This window comes from Microtus oregoni, unplaced genomic scaffold, assembly GCF_018167655.1.
Source record: "Microtus oregoni isolate MIOR12 unplaced genomic scaffold, Mior012 000013F_ref0000133, whole genome shotgun sequence".
NCBI classification, from domain to species: Eukaryota; Metazoa; Chordata; class Mammalia; order Rodentia; family Cricetidae; genus Microtus; species Microtus oregoni.
This window is the reverse complement of record NW_024543072.1, coordinates 12248608-12258401: the sequence shown is the minus strand read 5'-3', so window position 1 is coordinate 12258401 and position 9794 is coordinate 12248608. Positions and strand designations below refer to the sequence as shown.

The 9794-nt window shown below is 41.5% G+C and overlaps 1 long non-coding RNA gene across 1 annotated transcript; it reads left to right on the top strand.

Annotated features, from left to right (window-relative positions):
- Nucleotides 1–1106: 1106 nt before the first annotated feature.
- On the top strand, nt 1107–5490 carry LOC121455431. Its single transcript, XR_005975490.1, has 3 exons — nt 1107–1150; nt 2953–3024; nt 5456–5490. It is a non-coding gene; the product is annotated as an uncharacterized LOC121455431 (long non-coding RNA).
- The last annotated feature ends 4304 nt before the right edge of the window (nt 5491–9794 follow it).

Here is a 9794-nt window from a genome sequence, read left to right as displayed (position 1 = left end):
TTGGTAGAGGTAAGGTCTCTCTAGTGGCTGCTTCTCTGACCTTCAACATTAACCCCTATATCTGACTCTGGGTTTTTATTATTAAGAACATTAAGAATACGTGCTGCATGCCTGGGCCCCTCAAGCAACTCATTTGCTAACAAGGTGCGGGGCTTTGCACCAAAATCAGGGTCCTCTTTGTCTGCAAAGTGATCCTTAAGAAAATGAAAGGGTATTTTGTTCGTGTTTTGGTCGGGGAACTAAATTGATCTAAAAACAGTTGATTTTTTTTTTCTAGTAAGAAAAAAGACTATGGCTCAGAAGCACAGTGTATGCTTAGAACTGTAAGGTTCAGGGTTCCGTCCTTGATAGAAGGGAAGGGTAGATGAGGGAACAGAGAGCAGGGGAAGATAGGTGAGAGGAGCGGGGAGTTACGGAACGGGAGGTGTACTTCACCTTGGGAAAACCCAGAGAAGACAAATCAGTTGCTTTTCTTGACTCGTTCCTTCCCCTCTGCTAGCTTCTTCCCGGATTTTCTGTTTATCCGTCACCAGCCGTCACCAGTCTAAGACTTCCACACAAACACAGGTGAAGCCAAACAGAAATGAATGGGCACCTGCAGGGCACGTCAGTCTCTGCGTTGACTGGTTATCTTGGAAATACCCACAATGCTCAGCGGGGCATCCTGTGTGCCTTAGAGTTGGCAGCTGACAGACACAAGGAGCAAGCATGGTTACAGCCTAGGCTTGGAAGACTGGGGATGGCAGTGAAGCCTTCATTAGCAATTGTCTGCTACCTGTGACCCTTGACCTCTCCAGGTTTCCAGTCCCACAGCTGCAGAAGAGGGACACACTCGCAAGTACTGGGCAGGATGGGAGTGGCCTGACCCCACAGGTTGTCAATCGCAGCCCCCCTTTCATCAGCTGAACCAAGCTCTTCTGGACTGCCCTCTCCTAGAGTTGCCCTCGGGAGACCCCGCACCCGTCACTCACCTCAAGCCAGTGGCATCACTAATGAGTCCTTTTGCCAGGAGCACAGAGAGCGCCAGCATTAACGACGTCACATTTATCTATTGTGCTGAGAGGCCAATGTGCTACAGTACAGCTCTAAATTCCGCAGCGGCCCGTAGTAAGCCCGTGTGCTTTCGCTCTGTGTTGCCTTGAAAACGCAGGTAAGCAGTGGCTCGTTCACATGTTATGGACTCTTGGGCATAGATCTGGATCCCTAGAACTGATGCTCAAGCACTTCTGCAAGGACCTGAAAACCAAACCCTGTACCAGGCTCGGTGGCGTGAATCTGTAATCCCAGCACTTGGGATATTCAGGCTGCAAGATCGTGACTTCAGAGTCAACCTAGTCTCCATTGAGAGTTCAAGGCCAACCTGGGCTGTAGTGAAGGCTGCGCCAGGTACATTACAAGGGCCAATGTAGTGTTAACAATCTACTTGGAACTCTCCCCTGAAATGTGAGCCAAGGATGAGAGACAGCGTCACGTAGTAGTGAGGTTGGAAAATAGCCGGGGCTTCCGCTGGGAGCCTTGCGCTCCTCCATTCTAGTTTTCCTTCTGCGCAGTCTCATTGTGTCGCCCATAAACACCTAAAAATAAAGGGCTTTACTATGAATCTGGGTGTGCTATTTCTGTCTGGACATGCGGTAGCTCATGCTTGCCATTCGAGCGCTGTTCAGTGAGCCGAAGACTACGTGCAGGATGTGGTTTGACCAAGTTGTGTATATATAGCAAGTGATCAGGACAAGTGAGCTATTTTTATGAAAGCTGCTTAGGTTTTCATCCCAGATGACAGCCTTGTACAAGCAGAAGAAGCTGGAGAAGTAGTGTGCACTCCTGCAGGATTCAGTTCAAGCTGCTGCATTTTCTGCAGGATGCCACGCAAGGCTGACAGCTGTACCTTTGCAAGTTTATCTTCTGCTATCTCAGTTTAATCACCAAGTACTGTCTGAAGCCTCACGTGGCCAGTCATGCAAAAGTCCACGCTCAAATAGTTCAGAAACCCATTCATGGTCTAAAGGTTCAACTCAGGATGTGGGTTCCATCCCAAAGCGGCAGCCGTCACTGTGGAGAGTAAATGTCTAAACCTAACCTTCAGAGAGGTTTTTTTTTTTTTTTTTAATTGTGATTGTTCATTTAGATGGTGGTGCTACAATACCAGGATGGACCCCAGGACTTCACGCGTGTTAGGCAAACTTTCTACCACTGACAAATAGTTCCATCTACCCTTTGCCTTTCTTTTTTTCTTTTAGTTTTGACACAGTCTTAATAAGACTTGCCTAGGTTGGTCTTGAACTTACTCTCTAGTATAAACAAGCTCTGAGCTTGCCTCGGCCTCCTGGGGAGCTAGGATCACAGTTTCACATCACCAGGCATGGCTATGAACTTCAGTTTTGTGTGTGTCAAAGGAACATATGTGTCAGGGCTACTGCCACAAGTGTAGAATGAACCCCAGCACCAGAAGACGAAGGTGGGAAGATCACGAGTTTTAGGCTAGCCTGGACTACACAGTAAGACTCTGTCCCAAAAAAACAATTGTTTACCTTCAAAAGCCAAAAGTTTGACAATGAAGAGACAGGCACAGTGGTGCGCATTTGTAATCCCAGCACTTGGAAAGTGAAAAAGGAGAGTCAGGAGTTCAAGGTCAGGCTCTGCTATATAAGTTGGAGGCCAACCCAACGCTCCTGAGCCCTCTGTCAAGAAAAGAAGGGGGAAAAAAGGAAGAAGATTTTCAATGAAAAGAAAAAGTCCGCAGTAGTGCCCACCTGGATCTTAAAGCTCTCTCGTCTATATTTCTAAATACTATGCTTGCCCTGATTTTCCTAGGCTTTCCACCGTCCCTCTTAGAAGATTATTCTCATGGCGCCATTGTTCAGCATTCACTCTTTCAGCTGTGTAAACATTACCCGATAAGTCACATCGATTTTCTTGTGCAATTTTTTACCTGTAAGTTAATAATTTGCTTAGTTTTCTATCTCTAGCTCACCATGAAGGTCAGCCTGACTTGCAAATTGCTTCTCAGTCACTCACACCCGTGGGGTATCCTTTCAGGTTTCATTTTCCTTGACTACAATCTTTCTAGAGTGCTAGTGCTTCAGACTGCTGCTTCCTTGGGACTTCATTTTATGTACGTATGTATGTATGTCAGGGTTTCACCAGTTTGTCCAGTTTGGCCTTAAATTCACAATCCTCCCGAATCAGTCTCCCAAGTGCTGACATTCTAGGTCTGCATCATTACACCCAGCTCCCTAGAACCTTCCAAGGGCTTTTCCTAGCTAAGACGAAGTAGAATTTATTTTAGCATCTGGTCAAATAAAGAAAAAGCTATTTTAAGCTACTCTTGTAGGATGTTGAGTATTGAACATGAACAAAACGGTCTCCTGCTTCGACAAACTCTGGAGGGGGCAATCCACGACACAAGAAGAAATTAATACTATAAGAAGAGGATGACTTGGGGTGCTGGAACCCCAGCTGGACTGGGCGCCAGACAGTTATGGATTTGATCCTGGTTCTTTCTGCCCCTGTGTGACTCTAACTGGGCTCACCCAATCTTGAATACAAAGATGGTAAGAGCAACCAAAAAAGGAAACTTACTTGCAGCAGCAGAGGACCACATAGGGCTCATTTCCAAGTCAGCATCTCCCCCAACAGATGGTGCAGAAGACCAGGTTGGGTGGAGAATTCACATTATTATGGTATTATAATGATCTAAATTGCTTAGGGGTTCTTAAGCTTTCTCTGATCATGACTTCTTTACATCTGAGAATCTTTTTTACTACCTTTATTTATTATGTATGTGCACATGTATGCACAGGGCTTGGCATGCATGTCGAGGTCCCATGACAAGTTGAGGGTATCAGTCTCTCCTCCCACCTTAGGGTCAGAAATAGAACTCAGTTTATCAAGCCTGACCACAAGCACTTTACCCACTGAACCATCTCACCAGCCCAACACATCTGAGTCTCAGTTTTATTTGACGTTGGATGAACAGTCATATAAAAATGGTGTACCAATCATTTGCTGGTAATAGCTCATGTTTTTTTTTCTTTTAATTCCATGGTACATGTATAATTTTACCATTTAGTAAAGGCAAAAGAGAATTGTATCAAATGAGGTTCATGTGCTTATTTTTATATAAAGAATTTACGCTGAAGGATGCGGATCATCTATAGACTCCAATTTTTATTTTACAATCATCTGTGCTGATGTCGCTTTATGTAAAATGGCAGAAATGTGTTCACAGCCATTTCAGAAATTGTTGGAAATTCTCTAATCACAAACCAAACTTCATTGAACAGGTTGCGCAGGGGAGTCGGGGTGATGGTACAGGTGTGCCTCAGAGGTCAGAAAGCAGCTTTTAGTAGTCAGTTCTCTGCTTCCACCTTTACTTGGGTTCCAAAAAGCAAACTCAAGTTGTCGAACTAGCTGTCTTGCTGGTCTCCCCTTGAAAAAAATGTTTAATGAAATTCAAATCAGCCACTCAAGAAGTAGGGAGTTTATGTTGTTTGGGCTTTGTTATTGTTTTGGTTGTTTTGAGACGGTATCTCCTAAAACCTAGACCAACCTTGAAGTGCTTTTATTTTTTTTAAAGATTTATTTATTTATTGTGTATACAACATTCTGCCTCCATGTATGCCCAAACGCCAGAAGAGGGCGCCAGATCTCATTACAGATGGTTGTGAGCCACCATGTGGTTGCTGGGAATTGAACTCACGACCTCTTAAACACTGAGCCATCCTCCAGCCCTCCAACCTTAAACTTCTTATCCTTCTACCGCTACCTCCCAAGTGCTAGCTAGCTAGGATTATAGGTGTAAATATATCACCATGCTCAATTTTATGTGGTGCTGGGATTGAACCCAGGCCATTCTTGCTAGGCAAACACTCTTAATGATAAGAATGTCTTAACACCTGAGACCTACAGACTTCCCCCATTTTGCTGTGCCCGCCCACCTACCTCATGTGTTTCCACCAGTCTATTTTTACCATGTCTTGATGGCCAACAAGATGGCCCAGGGAGTAAAGGTGCCTGCCGCTCAAGCCTTACAACTGACGTTAGCTGCCTAGAGCCCATGTAAAGATGTCAGATGCACACATCTGTAACCCAGCACTCCTGTGATATGGGGGGCAAAAAACAGGAGACTCACAGCTAGCCCAAAGCTCAGTGCAGCAAAACAAATGGAGGGGCACTTAGTATGACGTCATCTTAGGTTCTAATTTTGAAATCAATTTTTGTTAGATACGAGAGCATATGCTTAGAATATCTTTGTCTATCTTTTTATTCTGAAGTTACAGCTGTCTCTGAAGGTCAGGTGCATTTCTTGGGACTAAAAACAGATGAATCCTGTTTGATTCAATCTAGCATTCCATCTTTTGTCATTGTTAATTTTTTACTACTCATATCCTCATTTGCTTAACTATTCATGCATTTTACTTTTTTTCCTCAATGATATGTTTATCTTTCTCTTCAGTCTGAAGGATTACTGCAAGTATCTTCTGTATTACTTCTGCTTAGTGATTATGAATTCCTTCGGTCTACTTTTATCATAAAAAGCTTTTCTTCTGGGGGCTGGAGAGATGACTCAGCGGTTAAGAGTACTGACTGCTCTTCCAGAGGACCCGGGTTCAATTCCCAGCACCCACATGGCAGATCACAACTGTCTGAAGATCTAGTTCCAGGGGACCTGACACCTTCACACCAATGCACATAAAATAAAGTTAAACAAAATTAAAAAAAAAAAAGGCTTTTCTTCTTTAGTTATGATAGTTTTGCTGGGTATAGCAGTGTGGGTTGCCAGATACATGCTCTAGAGCTTGAAATACATCATTCCAAGCCCTCCTGGCTTTCAAATTTTCTCTTGAGAGGTCAGATGTTATTTACATTTGACTTGGTGCTTTTCTAAGGTTTCAATACTTTCTGTACTTAGTGTTTTCACTATGACATGGAAGTATGGTGTTATAAAAATGCTTCCTATACATTAACAGGCCTCTCTTTTAGACTTGAAAAAAGCTTCAATAAAATTATATTATTATTATATTATTGAAAATGTTTTCCATGCCTTCAGTTTTAAATTCTCATTTTTCTAGGCCCAGAATTTTTAGATTTGGGCTTTTTAGAGTGTCCTATATATCTTAGTGCACTTTACCTTAGTCTGAACGTTTCATCTAACCTTGAATTCTATCCCCAACATCCGGTCCTACTTTTGGTCCATTCTATTGGTAACTTTCTGAAACCTTTCAGCTTAGCACTTTTCAGTTCCAGTGGGTTTCTTAGTCTTGCTAGCTCTACATTGACTTACTTTGTAATGCCTATCAACTTCTTTCAGTCAGTCAATTGCATTCTTCCAGTTATTTGTTGTAGAATATTATTTTAAGGTGTGTTACTTTTGTTTATACTGCATCTGTTTAACTCAGTGAAGCTGTGTTACTCTACCTGTCTAAAACACCGGATGGTCGTCTAATAAAGAGCAAAACATGCAATATTGAGATTGGAGAGAGGACTAGGAGGGGCTGGAAGGCAGAGAGGATAAATATGAGAAATCTGGGAGAAAAGACAGGGAAACCAGAAAGGAAAGGGGGGAGGCTCCAAGGGCCTGCCACCCAACTATACAGCCAGACATTGAGTAAGAAGAAAAGTAAAGGTATACAGAAACAGAGACAGATAAGTCCCAAGGTCACAGATTCAACCCAATGCCCATGAAAATCCCAGCAAAACTCTTCACAGACTTCGAAAGAACGATACTCAACTCCATATGGAAAAACAAAAAACCGAGGATAGCCAAAACAATCCTGTACAATAAAAGAACTTCTGGAGGCATTACAATCCCTGACTTCAAACTCTACTACAGAGCTACAATACTGAAAATAGTCTGGTATTGGCTTAAGAACAGAAAGGAGAACCAATGGAAATGAATAGAAGACCCAGATATCAATGCACACATTTTCGAACACCCGATTTTTGAAAAAGAAACAAAAAATATCAAGTGGAAAAAAGAAAGCATATTTAACAAGTGGTGCTGGCATAACTGGATATCAACATGTAGAAGAATGAAAATAGACCCATATCTATCACCATGCACAAAACTCAAGTCCAAATGGATCAAAGACCTCATCAAAGCCAGCCACACTGAACCTGAAAGTGGGAAGTACACTTGAACGCATTGGCACAGGGAACCACTTCCTAAATATAACTCCAGCAGCACAGACACTGAGAGTAACAATTAATAAATGGGACCTTCTGGAACTGAAAAGCTTCTGTAAAGCAAAGGACACGGTCAACAAGATAAAACGACAGCCTAAAGAATGGGAAAAGATCTTCACTAACCCCACATCAGACAGAGGTGTCATCTCCAAAATATACAAAGAACTCAAGAAATTGGTCACCAAAAGAACAAATAATCCAATTAAAAAAATGGAGTATAGACCTAACAGAGAACTCTCAACAGAGGAATCTAAAATGGCTGAAAGACACTTAAGGAAATGTTCAACATCCTTAGTCATCAGAGAAATGCAAATCAAAACAACTCTGAGATTCCATCTTACACCTGTAAGAATGGCCAAAATCAAAAACACTGATGACAACTTATGCTGGAGAGGTTGTGGGGAAAAGGGAACACTTCTGCATTGCTGGTGGGAATGCAAGCTGGTAGAGCCCCTTTGGATGTCAGTGTGGTGATTTCTCAGAAACTGGGAAACAACCTTCCTCAAGACCCAGTAATACCATTTTTGGGTATATATCCAAAGGATGCTCAATCGTGACACAAGGATATGTGCTCAACTATGTTCACAGCAGCATTGTTTGTCATAGCCAGAACCTGGAAACAATCTAAATGCTCCTTGATCAAAGAATGGATAAAGACAATGTGGTCCATTTACACAATGGAGTACTACACAGCAGAAAAAAAAACATTTTGAATTTTGCAGGAAAATGGATGGAGCTAGAAAACATTATTTTGAGTGAGGTAACCCAGACACAGAAAGACAATTATCACATGTACTCACTCATAGGTGGTTTTTAAATATAAAGCAAAGAAAACCAGCCTACAAACCACAATCCCAGAGAATTTAGACAATAATGCGGACACTAAGAGAGACTTACATAGATCTAATCTACATGGGAAGTAGGAAAAGTCAAGATCTCCTAAGTAAATTGGGAGCATGGGAACCTTGGGGGAGGGTTGAAGGGGGAGTGAAGAGGCAGGGAGGGAGCAGAGAAAAATGTAGAGCTCAATAAAAATCAATTAAAAAAAAAAAGTCCCAAGGCCAAAGATAGATGGGATAATTTAAGAAAATTTGACAAGAAACAAGCCAATTTAAAGCTGGGTGTTTATAAGCAGTAATAAACTGTGTGATTTGGGAGGCAGGTGGTGCACACCCCCCCCCCAAAAAAGCCTAAAGAGTAATCAACAAATTTGTGCACCTTCTTTTGACTTCATTAAATATACTTATAATCATTCTGATTCTTTGTCTAGGATTTCTTCTCTCACTGGATGACATTTCTGTGGAACTAGTAACTTTTGGGTTATGTTGCCTTGGTGTTTCCATGTTTGCTTCTGTCATAATGCATACAGACGCACCTTTTTATTTGACAGGGTCACATATAGCCATCTTGCTAAACACCTCTGACACTTGTCTTTTCTGCCTCCATCTCTCAAATGCTGTGGTTATACATGTATACCATGAACCCTGGCCTCATCTTGTCAGTCTTAAATTTAAAGTTTATCACTATCTTTTTAACATTTTACTCTTTTGAATATCCATAGACCCTATGTTTCATCTTCCATTCCTGATGGTAGGTTTTTGTTTAGTCCTGAAAACTTCAAGACAAAACAAAAAACTGGGTTTAAAAAATTTTATATTTTTATTATACTGACTTCTGAATTTTTTTCTTAAAACTTAGTGTTTTAATTATTTCATCTTTTTTTTTTTTATTTCAGGTTTATTACATGACAGCCTTTAGCCACTGCTTTAAATGTGGGGGGAAAGATCTCTGATATTTTTACTGGCCAGATCTTTTCTATGATTTTTCACTGTCTGACTCACATCACACTGAAAAGTATTGATATCTGAATATTGGTTTTAAGTTGTTTTTTTTTTTTTTTTTTGGTTTTTCGAGACAGGGTTTCTCTGTGGTTTTGGAGCCTGTCCTGGAACTAGCTCTTGTAGACCAGACTGGCCTCGAACTCACAGAGATCCGCCTGCCTCTGCCTCCCTCGTGCTGGGATTAAAGGCGTGTGGCACCACCGCCCGGCCTGGTTTTAAGTTTTTGACTACAGATTTACAGGGATATTCTCTAAGATTTCAGTCATCTGAAATACATCAAAACCTGTTTCATGAGCCCTCAGACTATCTTGGCGAAATCTCATGTGTAATAGAAAAATCATGTCCAATGTAATGTTGCATGAATATTAGAATAAGGTAATTCATCCACTCAGACTTCCTTTAGCTTCATACTTAATTACATACTTATTGAGACATGTAATTGTCCAAGCAGGCCTTTTAATCTCCACAGCCTGAATATCTAGGGTTCTAATTATGTATTGCAGCAACCAGCTTATATTTAAAAGCAAACAAAATAAAAACATTCTGGCTGGAGAGATGGCTCAGCAGTTAAGAGCTCTAGCTGCTCTTTCAGTGGTCTTGGGTTCCATCCCCAGCAATCACATGGTGAGTCACAGCCATCTGAAACAGGATCTAATACTCTTCTGGAATGCAGGCAAATGTTTAAAAAATACATAATCTAAAAATCTATTAATTGCTGAAGCTGTATTAGAATTGGAAACTATGGTTATGACCTCACCTACCCATGTT